Raw genomic sequence first — 21254 nt, 5'->3', positions numbered from 1 at the left:
AAATAAAATCCGTTTGGAAAGTCCGAAGGTGGATGAGAATATGAGATTTTTGCCTTTCTTTGCTACTTCTTCGACAGCTGAAGGATGATGACGATTTTTGGCCGAGACCATCGAGGTACAAGGTCGAGCCGGGTGGCCAGAAATAGCCAGAAATGGCAGGGAGAGGCGAAGAAGCGTTGTGTCAGCCGGTGTGTATGTGTGTGTTTGTGGGGGTAGCTTGATATAATATCCCGGAAAAAGTAAGACGTTGCTGCGAAAGTTCCAATCGACTCACAATATATCCTCTTATGAGAGAGTTTTTTTGTTGCTTGATCCTGTGCACCCTATTCACCACTACGTTCACCAAACACAAGGAATTTCAATGGTGAAAATGAAAGGAAACACACTCACATACATCGATTGTAGCCGTAGCAGGAAACGCCAAAGATAAGTTTTAACGACGGGACAAGATTTGACAGGAACGATTTCGATTGAGTGCCGCCCACACAGATGGAGGAACAAAAAAAAAAAAAAAAAACCGAGCGAAAAAGCGAAGTGAATCGATGTGTAACTCCTTCGTCATTTGAGAAGGCTTTCGGCTGAGTAGTGGTAGTTTTTTCCACCTTCTACGGTCGTTTTTCTTTTCTCCTTTTTTACCGATCACTTCTGCTCGTGATGGTTTCGTAACCTACATTTATGGCTTCTCCCGCATGGCTTGTTCGACCTTCGACCACACCAACCGTAGTGATGTAAGAGCAAGTTCGTCCGTCCCACCAACGCCCACCCACCGCCTGGAGGGGTCAACTTCAACTTTTGTGCCCAAACCCGAAAAATCACCCGATGGAGAACGGCTGGGATGCAATCAAGGATGAAAAATGATTCTGATTGACGGTTGGTTTCGCTTGCGCTTTCCTCCACACCGCAGCTTTTCCGGTCCGGTCCGGGGGGAAAGCCCTTTCGGGTGAGGTTTCCCGTTACGTGGGTTCTAGAGGGGCAGCAACTCGATCGGAGGCTGTATTTGTGTGTGTGTGCCCTTTAAAAAACATTCGTTCGAGTGGGTATGTAGATGGCAAAAAGGAAGGAAACAAGCAACAGATCGATAGCACATGAGGTTTTGATCGAATATCGTGCGCTTTCACTGGACGCTTCAACTAGCAATTAAATAGAGGAATGGTTTGCCCTTTTTTCCGGTGGAGAGCTTTTCTGTTGCTGTGGGAGATGGTGCAAAAAACAAAGACTATAATGTTGAACCATCTGACCTATTTTGAAGTATTAATTTTCTTGGAAAATGGACTCACTCTGCGGGAGTATTGTGTCATGTTCTATTCATAGATGTTTGTGGCATTCAATCGAGCATCATCATCAAACTTTTATTCCAGAAGAGACTAGATTCCTATTCCTAGAACTTTGAGACTATTGGGTCCAACATAGACAACAGTAATTACGTCATGCGTAAAATAAGCATCAAAATGGCATTGTGGAATGCCGCTGGTGGATCTATTTAAAGCGCCGGAATTGAAGTTTATGTCTTTTCGCTTTGCTGTGTTAACTTTTCAACCAGCATCGGAATTTACTGCTGCTGCTGCTGCTGCTGCTTCCAATTGCGAGCCTTCAGGGTGCCATACTCTACAATATTCCTTATGTCACACGCATCGATCCACGCGAAAGGGAATCGAAATCGTTCTGCGGTGCGAACGGGAAGTAAACCGTAACCCCCCCATAACCCGCCAAACCCCCTCACTCTCTGGCCTCCGGGCTTAAGAGGTCGCAGCCAAGATGCTGGCAAGACGAGAGATGATTAAATACGGATGAGTAAGCGAAAGAAAATATGAATCCCGCGGGCTCTTGACGGGCTTGTTCTGGGTGCGCTCGTGCCATCATGGCCGCCCAGGGTTCAACTTTATGGAGTGAAATAATCACGGGCGTAATTGAAATTGCCAGCAAAACGCGCCGGGCCGGGACAATCAGGAATCGCGCCGAACCCTTACAGAGACCGAGCGACCGAGCGAGCTATGAATGGCTTTTGTTTGCACGCCAGTGCGACGTTGTTGGAAATGGGCGTTCGTGAAAACTCACGCTCCCCGTTTTGCTCTATCACAACGAGGAAATCAATCCGCGTGTTCCTGGCAAGGGTGAGTGCCCACGATTGTTTGCCGCCGCTGGATGGTTTTCTTAAGCAAGGACGCGTTTTTTTTTGTTTGTTCGTTTGGGGGAGATCCACACACCGCAGTTCGCGGTGCAGAAGGAGCCGCAAAAATCGATATGTCAATGGGGGCTGAAGGTACTGGAGGTGTGAGTGTGAATCAAGCTGAAGTGTAATTTGCTCAGTGTTGAAGAAGCAAACGAGATGAATGTATGAGCTTGAAGTTTGTGAGGATTTTGCATTCAATTTATTTAAGGTTGATTGAGATTGAGACGAAGAGCTGTGTGCTATAAATTTAAATCCGAATGAATTAAGGATGGCCTAAAAGCTTGCCCAATCAAATGTACTTTGGAGGGCATTCATTCATTGGAGGAAAGAAACAGACTTTAAGAATTGAATTGCACAAGTGTTTCTTCATTTCACGGTAAGAAACAATGTAGCTCGTCCGAACTATTTGGGTCATTCAAATAAATGCACCCCGTAGTGCGTCAATTCATTGCGATGAGCTCCCAACGTCGATTAAAACTGTGAATGAAACCGCAAACATTCTACAAAAATCCCATCATGATCGCCATCCTGCGATCGTTCGTTCTATTACGTCAAGTAGGCAATGCCGGTCGCCGGTTGCCAAAGCGACGAGTAATTAAATCGTTCCACGCACCGTTAGCACCGTCCGTCCTAACCGGCCCAATCACCATAACGACGTCACGACACTTGGCAGCGTGTACTAGATGGTTAGTATATACCGCAGCTACCCTGTGTACCGAAACGTGCTGCTGCCTGTTTTGCGCTAAGAAATTTTCATATTGCGCGTCACTCTGTCACCAGCATGACGTCCACAGGTTTTCGCCCGCAACGTTTTCGGGTGTGCGTACTTGGGTGGCGTTTAAATTGATTATTTCTTTTTTGCCCTTTTGCACCGTCCACTCCCCTACACGAGGCGCACGTGAGAAGGTGTCATACACGTACATGCTGAGGAGGTGAGAAACATGTTGGAAGAGGTGGAATTTACGACGATACGTCTTACTGCATCTTACACCGCGGAAGGAAGGAGTGCGCCGTCGATGACGTGAAGGTAAATTTAATATCTTTCCATTGCTGGTTGGCATCCCCGGGCCGGTGTTGTCACTGTGGCAGTGGTACAGTTTTTCCTTCACGGTTGGTACCGAAAAAAAAACACTAGCCTGTCACTCAGCCAGTCATCAGATCGCACCTGACGCCCTGGTATTGGGTGTTCCGTCTTTTGGGCCCTGAGCACGCGTGAGAGATGGAGAAAGAAGCGTCTGCTGTGTGCCAAGAAGCGAACGCACGTTATTGTTTTACAGTTGGCAAATGCCACCAGGACCCTCGTGAGGTCATTCCACTTTTGAGCTATCCTGACGGCGGCGGTGAGTGACTTACCTGAAAAATAAACGTCACTAACAACAGCGCTCGCGCGATATTTCACGAAGTCTTACGCAGCATCACGCATTTGTCTTGCGGAACACCTTTCCCGAACTGCAATGTGTTGCAGAAATGACAGCAAGGAAAGGGCATCCTGCCGAAATAAAACAAAAAAGCAGGTCACCTTTGTAGTGCACACCCTCGTTTCACGCGTCCAATTGTGTCTCGTGTTCTCGGAGCCTGTTCACCGCGTGCCATTACGGGATTCGGCTCGCGGTGCGTGTCATTTCCGGGGTCCGTCTGGTTGATTGACGTCTCGCGTGGTCTCGGTGTCTTCTTCGCAACCGGGGCACGACGTGCGAAGAAATAAAATATGGATTGCGCTATCCAACGCCAGCCCGAACACATCAACACATCAAAAACACCTTGAAGGAATGCTTCCACGGTGCCGTAGAACCTGCCATTCAACATCCGAACCACCGAATGCCACGTGGTCCTGGTACGTGACGCAGTAAAAGTCTCCGGTTTCATCTTCTCCCCGCGCTTGAGTGACTAATTCAGGGGGGGTTGTGTTGGTATTTTGCGCCTTCCTGCTCAAGTGGGTGATGTGCGTGACACGTGGGGAAATGCCACAGATACTGGGAGATGTCGGAGCGTCACCTACACGGGCGGAATGCTAAACGGACGTAGAAATGCTTGCCTGTCACCGTTACCATGCGGCAGATGTCAGTCAATAGTGCAGGTCGACAGACGGCTCTGAGGGGAAAGGTTATTGGTTGAATTGGAACATAATTTTCACTCCCGGAAGTGTGACTCCTTGGGGCTACCTATCCGTTCAATTGATGGGATTAAGCAATGGTAGATCTCAACATCCTTGAAAGCCATTGCATGATGATATTAAAAAGCCTTTTTTTTTGAGGATCAATTATGTCGTTAAAGGTCAAATTTGACAATCTCTGTGTCAGTGTTCAAAGTGAAGGAAGTCCTACCTTTCACAGATGACAGTAGATACACTCTTTTTGCTTCACTCAAAAACCCTTTCAAAAGCGACAACGGGTTGGACAGCAGGAAGACAGCAATTCAATTGTTCGTTTGCTCGCAGTTCGTTCCCGGAACACCGGGGGTACGGAAGCACCCGGTTTGACTTCGTACCGTGTCGTCCTGCTGTCTATCGTACGTCAAATTGTCCCAACCCGTCCACTGCACGATTTTCGGGGGAAAAGCAGTTGAACCGGCAGGAAGTGTTGCAATTGTGCCCGAAGCGTGCTTTTCCCCGGTACGGGATGCTATAAATGGCAAGGTGTTAAGGAAACACCAGCTTCCGTCAAAGTGCATGCGATTGAAAGCTCAGTCTGCGACGCTGGCAGCACTACATCAAACGGTTTCGTTGGAATGTTATGCACGTGGGTTGGTGTTGGTGCTGAGTGATAGAGCCAATAATTTCGACGAGTTCGATGAATAGTTTGCAACGCTGCTCTGTTAAGTGAACTTTAATGTTCCGCAAGAAACAAACGAGTACGCAAGGCGCTCGGCTACCACCTACCTGGAAGGGAAGGGTCTTTTCGTTTGGCGAAAAGTTTCCTAGCAAAGCCAGAGCGACAGGAAAGCTATCGATCGGAAAGGTTTGGCAAAGACGTCCGGCTAACGACCACTTCATCTTTGTTTCGGAAACTGTTCAGCCAGCAACTTGGAGGAGTATCTCGATAAGCTCATCCTTAATTCAGTCAATAATCCGAAGTTCAATAAATCAGAACCGGGAGAAGTTTTCCCAATTCGTGGTAGTGGGAGTTGAAGGAGCCTGGGGAGAAAACTGATAACGAAATAGTATCGCTTTTCGTCCCTCCCTTGCTTCCAACAGCACACACGCAGGTTGATTTGTCTGGCGAACGGTTTTCGGTTGTCTGGTGCAATCTATTAGCAAGGATTACCGTCGCTATTTTCCACCGACGTGCTGAATGCCATTTCCCATACCGGCAACCTCTAGTGAGGTTTCCCACCGCCCCCCCCCCCCTCACTTTTACTTCCACTGTTATCAACGAGGGTACGAGTTTGAGTTGGGGTTTGAGTTTTGGTAAACAATAGCTGTATTCTTGTACAAGACGTTCCACAGAACCGGCCCGGCAAAAGAGAGTCGCCGGATATTCGTTCCGTAAAATCGACTAGTACTGGCAGTGTAAGTAGACGCTGAAGGCCGGGAACCTTAGCCTTCCGAGCGCTGGCCGTCGGTGAGATCCGATCGTCCCCGTACGGCGTTTGTCCCCGGGGGCTATTAAATGCACATCAAGCGTACCGAAGCGGAGACGAGCATTCGAAATCGAAACGAATCCTGCAGTTGTTTCCGCTGAAACTTTCATCGCAGTAGCCAGTCTCCAGCTCTTTGTCTTTACGCTTCTACTGCATATGGGCATGTGTGTGTGACAGATAGAGAGAGAGAAAGAGAGAGTGTTTGTGTGGGAGAACGCATTGGAAAAACGCACGTTCGCGTCTGTAGGAGGGGAGATGGGCCGAGACTGCAAACAAAGCGCCTAAGCCCGTACCAACTTCTGTGGGCTCCTCAATTTCCTGCGGCTCACATGCTTCTTCCATGTATCGTGTTGCGGATTTGGCTTAGAGACGTTGGTGCAATGTTTCATTATAAATAGCAACATTTTAGTTTGCGAGCGTTTTGTTGGTGTGGTGGTGCAAGAGAAGCAGTCATGTTCATTCTCGTCCTTCATGCTGCAAGCCTTTGTTGTATGCGTCCCAGTTCAGCGTCCTAAACCTAACCCCCCCTGGGCGGACCGCACACTCAAACGACTCAAACGTGTAAAAAGAGCTGCTTATCGTCACTACCAAACGCGCCGCTGCCAAAGATCTCGCTCGATCTACTTTGACACGCACTCTTTATACTGCAGCTATAACAGGTTTCGATATCGCAGATATTTGAGTAAAATCCAACGTAACCTCTGCAGGTGGCCTGACTCGTTTTGGCGCTTCTACCACAGCAAAACAAAATCTACGCATACACCGAAATCCATTACGTATAAAGGAGCAACAAGTGCCAACACTAATGAAATGTGCAATCTCTTCGCGGATCGCTTCGCAGATTGCTTTTCACCGGCCATGAATGATACCGATACCATTGATGCTGCTCTCGTCAACACTCCGGCTGGCGCAATTAACATGAGCACTCCTTTCATCGACAGTGAGATCGTTTTATCTGCCCTAGCGCAACTAAAGCCTTCCTTCGCTCCTGGACCCGACGGAATTCCTTCTACCGTGCTGAAACGCTGTCAAACGACAGTAGCACCTATCCTTGCAAAATTGTTCAATGCATCGCTAGCCAATGGCTACTTTCCCAAAACATGGAGGAAATCTTGGATGGTTCCTATTTACAAAAAGGGCGACAGGACAGATGCCATCAACTACCGGGGTATTACATCTTTGTGTGCCATTGCCAAGGTGTTCGAACTAGTGATATACAAACATCTGCTACATGCATGCCGCAGCTACCTAAGCCCGTATCAACATGGATTCGTGCCAAAAAAGTCGACTACCACGAACCTGGTTGAATTTGTAACCTATTGCACTAATCAAATTGATGCCGGAGCTCAAGTCGATGCAATTTATACAGATCTGAAAGCAGCATTCGACTCTCTTCCGCACGCAATTCTTCTCGCTAAACTCGACAAGCTAGGAGTTCCCAGCTCGCTCGTACAGTGGCTTAAGTCTTACCTAACTAATCGCACATACACCGTGAAAATTGATAAGCACATGTCCAAAGAAATAGTCAGCAGCTCGGGTGTGCCACAAGGAAGCAATATTGGCCCGCTTCTCTTCATATTGTTTATCAACGATGTTACCCTGGCTTTACCTCCCGACAGTATCAGTCTGTTTGCCGACGACGCAAAAATTTTCTCGCCTATTCACAACACAGGCGATTGTACATTCCTGCAAGACTGCATCGAAATTTTCTGTTCGTGGTGCAAGCGTAATGGACTGACTATCTGCATCGAGAAATGCTACTGTGTGTCTTTTAGTCGATGCAGGAGCCCAGTGACTGGGACCTACTTCATGGACGGCACTGCAGTTAATCGACAGAATCATGCCAAAGACCTGGGCGTTCTGCTTGACTCTAGTTTGAACTTTAAACAGCATATCGATGACGTTGTAGCCAGAGGAAATCAATTACTTGGCGTGGTTATCCGGACAACTAATGAATTCCGTAACCCCATGTGCATTAAAGCTGTGTACAACTGCATCGTTCGTTCGGTTCTGGAATATTCGTGCGTAGTCTGGAGCCCAACTACCGCTTCTTCAATTGCTCGACTTGAGGCGATTCAACGTAAGCTCACGAGATATGCCCTACGCCTACTTCCCTGGCAGGATCGCAATAATCTTCCTCCGTATGCTGCGCGGTGCCGTCTTCTAGGCCTTGAACCTCTTTCGGTTAGAAGACGCAATGCACAGTGCTCTTTCATCGCTGGATTGCTAAATGGCTCTATCGACTCATCGCCTTTGTTGCATCGAGTCGATATCTATGCACCATCCCGAACACTTAGGTCTAGAGAAACTCTACGGCTCGCTCAACCCCGTTCCAGTGCTGGTCGGTCTGACCCTATGTTCCGCATGTCGGCTGTCTTCAACACTGTCTCGGATTGCTTCGACTTCGATATCTCAACTCAGTGCTTCAAGGAACGTCTCCGGCTTTTGCCGTGGCCGCAGTGAATTGCGATGTAAATCTTATTTTTGCTATGTATTTTTTTTTTCTCAATTGAACTGTTACATCTTAATTAGGCCATACGGCCCGTTGAAGATTAAATAAATAATAATAATAATAATAATAAAGAGAAGTTGGCAGGATATTGTATTCTACCAGCGGGTTTTGTTGGTGGATCGTTCTCTGCAGTGTTGTCTCGAGTTTCTGAAGGGGAAAATGAACAGGTTTCACGCCTGCTTTGGATTGATTTCAATTTATTCGTTTAGTGTATCTTTATGTCTTTTTAGAATTCCCTGTAAGGTTTATTGAATCCCAAAATTTACTATCTGTTACTCCGACACTTCTTTGTTCCGAGCATTTGCCAAGTGAAATAACTTTATCGTACTGGATTATTGACCGTTAATGATGGCCATAAGGCTCTTACAATTCTTTTCCATTTACCTAAATAAAAATGGACGTGATAATGCCGGTGCTAACTAGCACCACCACCACCACCACCATCATCAGTTTGATGGTTTACTTACGGCTTAATAAAAATTTATTTGAATCGCACCAACAAACTGTCTTCTTAGTGCCGGCGACGATCAGACGGAAGTCGTTCCCGGCCACAGGCCCAAGTACATCAACTTTATTTACAGCAATAAATACAATAAATAAAAAGACAGGAAATCCAATATATCCGCTTACCTCTCGGGGGGGCGACAGGGGTTGGCCTCGGTGGCCGGGCCGATTGCACAATCGCGCTGTGCATTGCGCTTGAAACGGACGGTGGAAATAGGAGGAACGGACGCCGGGAAAGGAAACCGATAATACACTTTTATCAATAGACATCTAGGCACACAGGAGATATTGTGTTTAGCGAAATAGCGTAACGCGTGGTAGCGATTCTTGCAGTTTTCATGTTTAGTCTTTTCCCCCAAGACAAAGGGCAAGAAAGTCTTGTTGGAAGTTTTTCGCTCACCGGTTTTTCCCTATCATGCTTGGAGGGATTGCAAACGTCTTGGCAGAAGTGGTATTCTGCCCGGGAGCTGCTGCAAGTAATATGTACCGAGCGAAAGGAATATTGTGTTTGCTCACTCAGGATTTATTTCTTCCCGCTCTACAATGTCCTCCCCAAACACCCAAAACCAAGCTCGTTCCCAGCGCAGTGAGTACACACAGAGTGTGCCGCGTAGTCCGGTAGTCAGGCCCTCGTTTTGCAGCCAGCTCGTCCCAGCTGGGAACGGTTGTTAGCCAAAAGAAAGTACAGTGCTTGGCGCATCATCCATGTGTGTGTGTGTGTGTGTGCTGGGTTGGAGGTATGGCCGTCACTTGCACAATGGGGAACACACACTCTCCGTCCCACACAACATACAGGCGATGTACACTAGCCTCGGCGCTACTCAAACAATGTCAGATTGAAGAACGGCTTTCGCCGTTTGGTGTCCGGAAGCCATCACTCCTGCTCCCCGGGCTTGTATCGGCCCGGCCCGGGCAATGTGCGGACCGGCTCCGTGTGTGGATACGGCCCCGGAAGACGCATCCTTAGCATCGAGGGAGCGTAAATTTATGTTCGGCAACAATATAACGACATAAAACATTAACCGAGAAGTCACAGCCCAGATGGGGGAGGGTGTAGCTGTTTTCGTGTCGCAGGGTGCGATACATCCCGTGCTCATGTCTGCACCGAACACGCCCAAGCATCGTTCGCGCCAGTGTGCTGGCCAGCGGGCCATGTGTCGACCATCCGAGGCGATGATCGAGGCGAAAAAAAAGAGAAGGGAACGAAAGTATATCCGGGCCAAAAACCGGTCCTTGGGGCAGCCACCACACAGGACAGCACGGGACACCGGAAGGAAGACAAATTTAATATATCTTTCATTAAATTTCGACTGCAATCTAGTTTGCGGCAAGTTGATGGAAAAGGAAATGATGACTTTCCTGGACCGTGATTGACTCCCAGTCGAGTGTGGGTTTGTGTGAGTGTGTCAGGTCAGGAAGGGGTAACGTAGCTCTCGGGAGAGCGTTTTTTCTTCTTCCTCTGTGCTATAAAATTGGGTTGGTGTGTGAACAACTCGGGACATGCAAAGAGTGCTTTCGGTGACAGTTGTGAATGCGTTTCAATTTGTCTACTCTATGGGGGAGGGCTTTTCAGTAGGGTGAAGTTTTTTCTGTAATCATTTGAGGAAGGGCAGAGGAAAGGATGGTGGAAAGTTCTGAAGAAACTGCGTTCTTTTTACAACTTTTGAAGTGAGAGTAATTCCAATTGAGATGGAGTTAGATATGTTCGTAGATATAGCGTGAACAGTAAACCTTTTCTTGCTGAAACTGAAAATAAATCCGGTTCGAAGGACCATTTTCAACATGGTGAAGCTGTAACATTCTTTCTACAATAGGAATTTGCACTTTGATAAGGATTAAAATTTGAAATATTTTCGTTCAATAGGAACAAAAAAGCAAGCTAAAAGTAGCTCAATCGCTTGTTATCCTTCACTTGACACGACTTAACATTCAACTCAGCGAAAGAAACAATTTGCCAACAGGCAGCATTAAGTGTTGTCAAAGTCGAAGCAACTTGACTCCGCAAAAACGCCAGCAAACGCTTACATTTCATTTGACAGCAACGAGCCGAGCATCTTCTCCAGCTGCCGCCTACACGAGGCAAGTTTAAATGCTGGTAAGCTCCTTGATAACTGACCCAACAACGCCCTCTCCCTCCTCCCCTGCAACGCCTGGCGTGGAGCAAATAGTTGCTTGCGTTCGTAGCGCTCGGAAGCCGAAACAATTTGCTGCAACAAAGAGTTGAAGAGAGAAAATGGCCACCGTTGTTGCTACTGCCACGCGCTCGAATGCCACGGTGTAAAGTTATCAAGTATTTCAATATTCTGCCGAAGTTCGATCGGCTTTGCCTTGTGCTTGTTTGGAAATTCGCAGAAAAGCTTGCACGCTTTGCTTACCGCTGCTCGGGCGAGCCCGACGAGGCGAGTGGGCGAGCAACTGATCGGCTCATCCTAGCGTATCTCCGCGCCCGCCGCGCAACCACTTGCGCTTGTAGCGGCGCTGCTCATTTTCCACCCAAAGAATGCTTCGAAACATGCTCCCGATTCCGATCGAAAACCCCGAGCCCTGGCACTTCATTTACATCGTCGAAATACTTTTTACTCGTTGGCGAAATTTTCCGTACCAGCATCACCACCACCACCATCACACAGAGGATTAAGTTAACCAGCGCGAGTATTGGATCGGTTTTGAGGGAGTTTTTTTTGCTTTTTTGTTATTTTTGTTTTTTTTTATCTTCTTCTTTGTCGGTCGAGCGCATGAACGCTTTGAAGTCCAGGATCCGGGGTTGGATGTTGGCTAAATGTTGCTTCAAGAAACGCTGGGCACAGGAAACAGGCGTTGCAAGAATCCCGCCGCTTTTAATGCGGGCCCGGGCGTGCTCTCGAACGCTTACCACTTACTTTCAGAAAGTATCCCTTTAAATGGTGCATGAAAAGGAAGGCAAGGGGGGGGGGAGAATTTTTCCTACGAAACTTAATAATACGATTATGTGCCCAAATCGGGTTTTCCCCGCTCGCTGATCGCTTCGAACTGTATTGATATTTATTGTAATGAGATTAGCACCCGCACCGGCCCGCAACCGTGCAGAAGGGTGATTATATACCGATTTACCCGGAGAGTTATGATGCGGTTTTGCCTTTGCTTTTGCTTTTGGTTTGGGGATTTTCATTGAAAAATTATAGCTTTAAACCGCGACTCGGCTTAGGCGGAACTTTGAGGCCCTCCCAATGAGGCTTTCTGCTGGGTGTAATGCTTGTGCCGTAAACAGGGATCAATAAAATCACTCGCAGCCTCGTGGCGAACGGAGAGTATAAAAAAGTTTCCTATTTAACGCTTCACCGTGCACAGCCTCATGGTAATGTAAGTCCGTGGTGGGAGCTTTTTTCTCCTCTCCATCTTGAATTCATATCCGCAGATAGGATACACAAAAAAGTCCACCATCTAGTCGGATGCTGTGGATGCTGGCTGCTTATTTTTTCTTTCTTTTATTTGAAGCAAGCAGCAACTCTTCTCAACTTTGACCTGTCTTTCTCGCTCCTCTTTCTCGTACGGTCCCACGCTCTCTTCTGCGACACCTCGAGCGCACCGGGATATTCATTTGCTTCGGCCGATCGATTGTGAAAAGAAAAAACCTTCACCGAACCGAAAAAAGCGCGAAGAAAGCGAAGAAATGATGCGCATTGAACGCAAATTATCGATTCACTGGAATGAAAATTCATGCCGCAGGATAAACTCGCTTTTTCAAGGGCTTTCGGCTGGTGGCCTTTCGAACAGCAAGCATGACAAGCCGGCACTGACAGCTGCTGTGACATTTTGACAGCCGTAAATAATTTCCATCGAGTGATGTAAACTGCTTTTTTTTGTCCGCCTCTTCCGTTTTGATGAGAAAGAACAACCGGCAGTTTGATTATCAGAAAAATGTACTTTTCTTGTAGGTCAATTGAGAAGAAAAACTCGTGATGAGATAAAAATAGCTGCCTGTTTACAGGAAAAGCTTTAAATATTTAATTCATCGAAAATGAGGGAAAAAATCTCAAAAAATTTACAAATAATATGATGTGAAAGATCTATGCTTTAAAGGGTTTACTGTACGATTTGAAAATATAGATAATTTTTTTATAATAAAAAAAATGTAGTAAAAAAATATTATAACATTTCATTTCTCTTACCTTTTGCCAAAAGAAAGTTCACTGTTCACCTTCCAACGATTCGCTTCCACTGCTTCGGTTTAATCCAGCTGTCACCACCGTACCGTATTCACACCGCTTTGCTTATCGTGCGGGGCCGGCCAAACTTCGCCGCACGCCGCACATGTAACTAATTGAGGAATACAATTTTTAATTTCACTCTCTCACTCCACGACCATCTGTCGCACGCTCCGAGCGCACCGTTTGCGTCTTTAAACCGCACCGATAAGATTAGGCGCCTCCATTAAAGGTTTCCTGCCCGGCACCAGCACAGGCTACACTGGCACCACCATCACTGCAACGCCTCCTTTTCTTTTCGCTTTTGTAGCAAGCAACGGAGGCAAAGCACAGCCTTTTGCTTGAGTACAAAAAAAAAAGATAAGAGGGGGGAATTTGCTTCCTCTTTATCCGGCAACCTTTTTCAGCAAAATCGGACCCAAGCTGGGAGCGCCCGAGCTTTAGGGATGAGGGATAAGAAGGAAACTTAAAAAGCAACCGGCTCGAAAAGAAGATGGCCTTCCTGGTAGCCGTGGTATAGAAATGCGTACAGGCCCCGCTACACTACGGGGGCGCGTTCAACCCCAAAATCTCGGGTGTGCGGGTGCAGATTGCCCCCTCTTATCTGAGATCTTTCACTTAATAATCACTTATCATTACACCGGCGCTGGATAATTTAACTCGCTCGACGCCTTTTTGCTTTCCCTTTTCGTTTTCTCGGAACTTTCAGCGCGTTTAATTTTCTTTTTGCATTCGGGTTTCACATTTGCTGCCGCAAGCCGAGGCAGTACGAGAGACACCACCTTGTGTGTTGGTGTGGTTTTTCACTCACGGGCGAAAACAGACACGACCGACGCGAGCGGGGCTACCAATTTGGCTTCACTTTCACATCGAACGTTTGTAATCATGCTCACAATGTGAATCCTGCGAAGAGAAGGGAGGAAGAAGAAGGGATATAGATTATTGAGTGAGAAGGTGTAGTACATCTGTAAGCAGTGTAAGAACGTGTCCCAGTTTCGGTTCAAGCTGTGTTCATTCTTCAAGCTCCCCTGCGACACATCGTCCTGCGACTGTTCTTCTTCAGCGTCGGCATCCTTTCGGCCGAGAACGTTCGAGTTTTGCGCTGTGATTTTCGCTTCCACATACATACGCTGCTCTGCTTTTTTTTTGCTTCACCGTAACTGTTGTTGAATATTCATAAATACAAACGTACACCGTTGTGAGACGGCAACGGATCGTTGGATGCTTTTTTCGTGTGTGTGTTTTCCTCCACGCTGCCGTGTTCGCTCGTCGTTATTTCTCCCCCCCGAATGCCCCAAGGAGCTGTTTTTCCTTACCAATCTCTTTCCACCGTTTCTCCCTCCCCACAGAATAAAAGGGATCGTGCACGGTACGTATGTATGTTTTTCCTTTACCACCTTTACAGCATCAGAACGGCAGGAGGAGAGCGTGAGGCACAAAAAAAAGGATTCACCGTACAGAAAAAAAAGAGCAAAAGAGGCACAACCACACACCGATGCCGTCTCCGGGGGCGTTTTGCGTTTATCTGGCAGAGATTGAATGCCAGCCCCGGAGTGGTTGGCTGCAGATATCAAAACTCCGAACCTGCTGCTCCGTTCATTATTCAAACTGACTCGAGCCTCGCCGCCGCCGCCGCCGCCTTTGATTGTGACCTTCCGAAACGTGCTTTCGTCGTTTCGGTTGTCGCGCAAAGCGTTGCGCATACACAACACACACACACACACCTTTCGTACGCGAGAAGCAGGGTAAAAGGGAGCGAACAGTGGACGGCAAAAAAAAAAGAAAAAAAAAAGGTTTACTTCACAATGACGACGACACCTTGCCGTGACAACAACATATCTATGCTGACCGGGGAACTGTATTTTTTTACCGTGATGAAAGCGGAGGCAGTGTGGGAAGGATGTGAAAAGTGCTGGACCGCAATTATTTAGTACATGTTCCTTCATTTCCGCCTGTGGCGAAAGGACGTATGAGTCTGTGTGTATGAGCGACGGTGTGTTATTTTTACCAAGGAAACCTACGTACGTGTGCACAGGATGATGCCCTTCCGGCAAACTCCCGGTCTGTCCACGTGTTGTTTTTATCTTAAAAGCATTACAACGCTAACGTTTGTTCGGCCATTTCTTTTTTCATATGCCGCAACCCTCCCGGTCTATGATTTGTCTAACATATTCGTGTTGTTTATATTTTTGTGTGTGTTATTTTTTCTCTCGCCTCTTGTTTTCCATTTAACTGAAGCTCCAGTGTAAGAGTGTTAGCGTGTGTTTTTTTTTGCCGATCCTACAGAAGATGAGAAGATTCATCATGGTCAGGTTGTTGTTGTGGTGGGTGGGTTTTTTGCCCCCCCCCCCTCGCTCCAGAACTCTTCCAGAACGCCCTTTGGTTGGAACGCATTGTTTAGGAGTAATGTAGAGCAGCGGTGCGATAGAGTGCAAAAGGTGAAATCACGGCTGAGTGGAACATTTGTTCTGAAATGTGTGGGTGTGTTGAAGGTTAAAAAACACACACATACAAATACAATGCAATGTTTCTGTCAGATGCAGTTGTGCAGGCGTTTTGCTTGGCTTGGTTTAGAGGAAAGAATTGCGGCGAAGAAAATTATACGAAACGGTGCAAACAGAGATAGAATTCCTAGGTTTTCTGGTTGAATTTTCTGGTTGAATATATTAAATTTAGTATACCAACTGAAAAATTACAACAATTAGTTTAAAATTAAAAGTTCTTCCCAATCAGATTATACTCATTTAAGAACAGTACTTGCTAGAAAAATTGAAAACAATGCTAAAAAAGTGTTTAATTGCTTTAATTAAACGAATTTATGAACTCACAATTTGCAGTATAATAAAGTCGTGTTGTATGAAGTAAGCTGGTTTTCTCTTTTTTATATCTTAATTTACAGTTTTTCATTTTTTACAGTTTTTACTCTTTACTTTTTAGTTTTGTACTTTACTTTTACATGTTTTTGTTTTACTATTTCATTATTTGTTCTTTGTGATGTTTTTCTGTACTTTACTTAATAGTTTTTTGTTTTACTTTTCATTTTGTATAATTTTTGTTATAAAACTATGTTTTTTAAAACTATATTCATAAATTATTTTGGATTTAGTTATAATCTTTTGATGACTCTCTTTATTATTACGCTTTTTTACGCACATCCGCAGAATATGATACAGACAGAACGGTCATCAACCTTTATACAACAGACTAAAGAAAAAAGAAAAGTAAAAAAAAAACGTTAAAAATAGCTTTAATTTTCAACGCCAACAGTGTAATGGATTGTCAATTTATCTTTATCGGCCTCGAACCAAAAAAAAAGAGAAAAATTAAATGAAGAAAGCAAAAGATCACAACACAACGGTGTTACAAGCGTACAACAGCATCGTTACGTGTTACGCGAGTAAACTGGGCCATAATTTACGTGCCGGCAGTTTAAATCCTGCTTTAAATATTTGCCCACTGATATTCACCACCGCCCGTGTTCCTTCAAAACCAATTCCCCCCCCCCCCCGCCGCACCAAACACCAATCACGACTCACTGCTGTCCCTTGTTGCGCTGCTGGGTGGTAGTCGTGAAAATGATTATTCCTTTATTTTTATCACCTGCCCGGGCGTAGTTGGATGGCTGCTCGTGGCAGGTCTCTGCAGAGTTCCCCACGAAGGACTAAACGGGCAAACGACTGGTTGGTGAGAGAGATGGTGAGAGGAGGCATAAAGCCAGACCAGAGTCCATACCAACCACCGAAATGGGAACAGCAACGGTGGTAATGGGCAGAATGGGCTTCTGCAGTGGCTTAAGCCTGATATATGTTTATATCCTGTTTTGGTCCGCTGCAAAAACGGGGCAGTGGGAGGGAAGGGCTAGCACGATGAGTTCGTCTGGGTGAGTGCGATTGTCCTAGCAGTCTCTATTACACCCTTTTTCTCGGCAGTAGTACCATCACCATCACCATCATCATCGTCGCTCGTGCGGCAGCAACAGCAGCTTGATGGCTTGGGGCGGGATTAAGATGGCGACAGAAAATATGTGCATTGCGAGCAAGAATTTTCGATCGAATTTCCGGCCCCCACACGTATACACACACGACACGCCGGCAAGTACGGCGGACTAGGCAGGGCCCGACCACGTCCGCTGGATGCTGTTCCGCGGTACATGTTGCTGCTGCTGGTGCTGCTGTGCCCAAAAGCGACAAAACACACTCTCCGTGGAAGCCCCAAAAAAACACACACACAGAGAAAGCAAAAAACAAGCCTGTCGTGAAGGCCTTTTGCTCACTTGCTCCGTGCTTTGCTCTATCTCTGTGTGTTTGTATGTGCTTTCTGCATATAAAGTCGATCCGCCGAAGCTTGGGTGGTGAAATAGGTGCTATCGCGCGCGGATCGTTTCACAGAGTTTCACCCCCACGCCTGTACCAGGTGAGTACGTGTGCGTGTATGTGTTGGCAGGCCGTGGCTGGAAAGCTTTCCCACCCAGAAAATGAGGGTCGCCTGCAAACGATTGAAATAAATTCATCCCGCTCACGTAGCGGGCTTCATTTTGTACCAATAAATTCTGCTCGTTCGCATACCTGTGAGCACAAACAGGCTCTGCTTCCGGTGCAAAGGGTTCCGGCTGGAGGTGGCGTTTTTTTCCTGAGGTTCCACAACCAAAAAAAAAAAAAAAAAAAAATGGAGAGGAGGAAAAGCTACCACACTAGATCGGGACGTGCATTCCATCCGTATGACGCAAGGCGGTAAGGATAGCTCTTGAGGGAAGGACAGAAACAGTGGGATCTCGACACCTGAATGCCTTCAGGGCTTGTACGGGATGGAAAGCAAACTGGGGAAAAAATGTGACGGACATTTTTGGGACTAGAGCCACAAACAAGCGCAACAAGAAACGGAGAAAAAAAGCAAACAAGCGAGTTTTTTGCACCATTCGGAACAGAATTTCTGGGAAAAGCGAACGGAAGCACGGAAAAGCATAGGTCCGCAGATAAACTAACACCTTATCCAAAACGGGGAGAACATACATAGGAAAACGGGTTGGCGTGGATGGATTTTTGCAAAATGTAGTGCAAATTTATTGGCCTGTCGTGAACTCGTTGCCAGTTTGAACGAGTGGTGGCCAAACGAAAGCATTGGAACGCAATTCGATTAGTTTTTGATTGACCAAAGCAACTGCAAGGGATCTTGGCCGGGTCGAGCACGTTTTTCAACAGGTTTCGAGTAGGTAAAAAGGGTACGTGGCTAATGCGTGTGAAAGTAATAAAAATAGTTGGTTTCATATTACTTTTGATGGGCTCGGAAGGGTATCAGGTGGCTCTGGTTGTTAATATTTGTTGATGGCAGGGATCGTTTAATAAAAGTGCGACGTTTTTAGTGGGGTCGAGCGAACATGATTTACATGGTGCTATGAATACGTGACAATTTTTGTAATGGGAAATGTGACCTAAAATGGATTTATTTTTATTCCAGTGGAAAGGAGAGGATTGATTTTTTATTTCATTTTAATTCAATGAACATATGCAGGGATCAAATATACAAGTACGATTCAATAGATCAAAAGAAAACAACTAGTAATAAATAAAAATTCACTGGAAAAAGTTGTCCTCGAAATAAACGACCAGCAATTAGGTGAAACAAAATACTTACCAATAGAAAAATGGAAATGATAAATAGAATGAACAGATAAACAGAAGATAATAAATGAACAAGGAAGGAAAATAGAGTGCAATAACAGATGAAAACATTGTGATATAGGAACGAAACAACTTAAAACTAAAAATTAAATGAAAATACTAAATTGAAAAATATTATATAATGTGAAAAAATATGTAAAAGCAAATGATAAAAAACAGGATTTCGTTTTGATGATGATAATTAGGAAAAAAAGGAATAAAAAAAACACATAACGAGACGAAAACTTGTAAATATAACTAATACTTACTGTAGAAAACAAAGATAAATGATAAAACAGAGTGCAATAGTACTTTGTGATATACAAACAAAACAAAAGAGTAATAAATAAAAACACAAAAACAGACAAAACACTTATACAAAATTAAAATACAGCTTTATTAAAGTATTTCAAATACAAAACAAACTGCAAAATAGGAGCAAAAATCACTCAAACACCTCAAACTAATACACATACGGCAAAGTAAAGAAACAAACCCATGGAAAGCGAAAACCATGTAAAACAAACCATCCAACAATTTCCTACTTGAACGGTTCCGTCCCCTGTGCCAGACCTGACCGAGAGCTATCAATCGATTGACGTTTCCGGTGGCGCTTCGATCGATCGATCCGTCACGAGTGGGTCGGGATAAGGTTGACGATAAAATTTACACCACACCACAACCGGAGGCAGCAGCAGCTGCCTGCCGCCTTCTTAGCTTCCCTATTTCGCACGCACACAAACGTTCGGCCAGATGCACACAACTCCGGTGACAATCTGTTCCGCGGACCAGCGCCGGGCTGGGGGCAAAACCGCAGCCACAGTCGCGGGCCGCTGTCGCTGCCAGCTCGTTAGATTTCGCGCACGAACAGGTCCGCCTCATCGCCGTCCACCACGTTTCGGTCCGCGTGTTTGTTACATCCAATTTGTGCACTCGGTATGAAATCGATCCAAAGTTTCCCGCCGGACTGTGTGTGGGTGTGTGTGCTCAAAGGCGAGGATGCAAATTTTCACGTCTCTCAACACACAAACACACACATAGAAACACGCACATACAGACACGCCAACTTACAATTGCATCAGATCGCTGGAGTGGAGTTGCTTTTTTCCCTGGTCACTGGTGTACGCTCCGTATCAGGGGGAAACTTTCGCTTGTTGGTAACAAAAAAACACCCCGACAGGAGGAAAGCTATGAAATAATCCCCTTAAACAACACTTTCCTCAAAGTCGTTCAGTTTTGTCCCAAGCAATGTCCCAAACCAAGGTTCGATAGTGTCCTCTCCACTGTGAGAGGTTTTTTTTCCCCTCCTGCTCTGTTATAAACCGATTATTATTGCACTTTACTGAACTCAAAGGACGGAGCGCGGCGCACGGGACATCGCATCGATCTTGCCAGCATTACACATCTCAAAACATCGATTGAAGCGTTGTGCCTCAATCAGGAGGGGGAATTTTAGGAGGGGTGGGACAGCATTTGCACACTGGCTGGCAAGCCACACTTGCACTTTAGTCACAGGAAGGCAATGAAAAAGTGACCAATATTGGAGATGTGCATGTTGCTGCACAGTCCAGCGCCGACCAGTGGATGAGTTAGTGAGAGGGAACAAAAAAAATGGTGAAAACTTCATCCATACACACACACATATAGACATGGTCGCTTCGTCAGACGATGGTTATGAATTCCCTGTGATCATGCCCGCACCAACAAAAACGCCGTCTGCCCGCACCAAACGTCCCATGGAGTGTTGTCCCGAAGGCTTTCCGTGTGGACCATCGCTTTTTTTACCCTCGCGCACTCTCTCTCTCTCTTTGGAACTCCTCCAAAGCGTTATTCACCGGCTTTGCTATCCACTGGAACTGGAGGGTTTTTCGCAATTGCAACGAGATGGAAAAGCATGATGCTGATGATGATGATGATGACGATGGTAGCGGTGAGTTTTTATTTGCCGGAGGATTTTGGAGATTGTTCCACTGGTTTTTTTTGTGTGTTGGCGTGTGTTTTAGCCAACAGCGCCACTTCAATATGGACCGAAAGAGACCGTGCTGGTATGGTGGTACGTGAGGGCATTTGCAAATCTTCTGCTGCGCTGCAAACGAGTCGGTCGAGCAGAATGTTTACATCGGTTTCGAAAACGTTCGATTGGCAGCCGAAACGAGAGGAGAAGGGGCCAAAAAAAAAATGAAGGTAAACGTGTGTTCGCACACATCACTTCCGGGGAGGGACGTGGAAAAGCAGCACTGGGCAAATTTGAGTGCTACCGAAATGCATTGGAATGGCCGTTTTGGGTTTGGTGGGGCGTTTCTGTTTGTTTTTTTTACTGCCTCGTGTGTGAGTTTTTTTCGCTGCTGCACATTCCTTCTGGGCTGGAAGTTTATCGGAGCCTCGTGGAACGAAAGTCTGTACCATGACTTTTTTGTCGGTTGCTTGCCGCAGTTTTTTTTCGACCAGATCACGGCGAAACTTCAAACGTTTGTTTCTTGTGGTCAAGCTCGTCACAGCAACGATTGGGAGAGTTTTTTCGACCAGAAATACTGAAATGCTTCCGTTGAAACTATCACTGTGCGCCTTACAAAACGGTTATCGGCCTCGAAGGAAAACGATTCACACAAACACATACACACAAACACTAACCCTGTCTCTCTCTCTCT

At 46.0% G+C, this 21254-nt stretch overlaps 1 protein-coding gene across 5 annotated transcripts in view; it reads right to left on the bottom strand.

The window, feature by feature from the left end:
* The window catches only part of LOC121599248 (leucine-rich repeat neuronal protein 3-like), an 89245-nt gene that overhangs the window by 67622 nt on the left and 369 nt on the right, over positions 1 to 21254 (bottom strand). For 3 of the 5 annotated variants that reach the window (XM_041926910.1, XM_041926911.1, XM_041926909.1), the window contains exon 2: positions 12914 to 13852. The gene's annotated coding sequence lies outside the window, so the exon portion shown is untranslated. The remainder of the gene's footprint in view (positions 1 to 12913; positions 13853 to 21254) is intronic. The other 2 variants (XM_041926912.1, XM_041926913.1) reach the window with 2 other exon arrangements.

This window comes from Anopheles merus, chromosome 3L (genome assembly GCF_017562075.2).
Source record: "Anopheles merus strain MAF chromosome 3L, AmerM5.1, whole genome shotgun sequence".
NCBI classification, from domain to species: Eukaryota; Metazoa; Arthropoda; class Insecta; order Diptera; family Culicidae; genus Anopheles; species Anopheles merus.
Note: the sequence above shows the minus strand (reverse complement) of the source record. Positions and strands in the feature narration are given on the sequence as shown.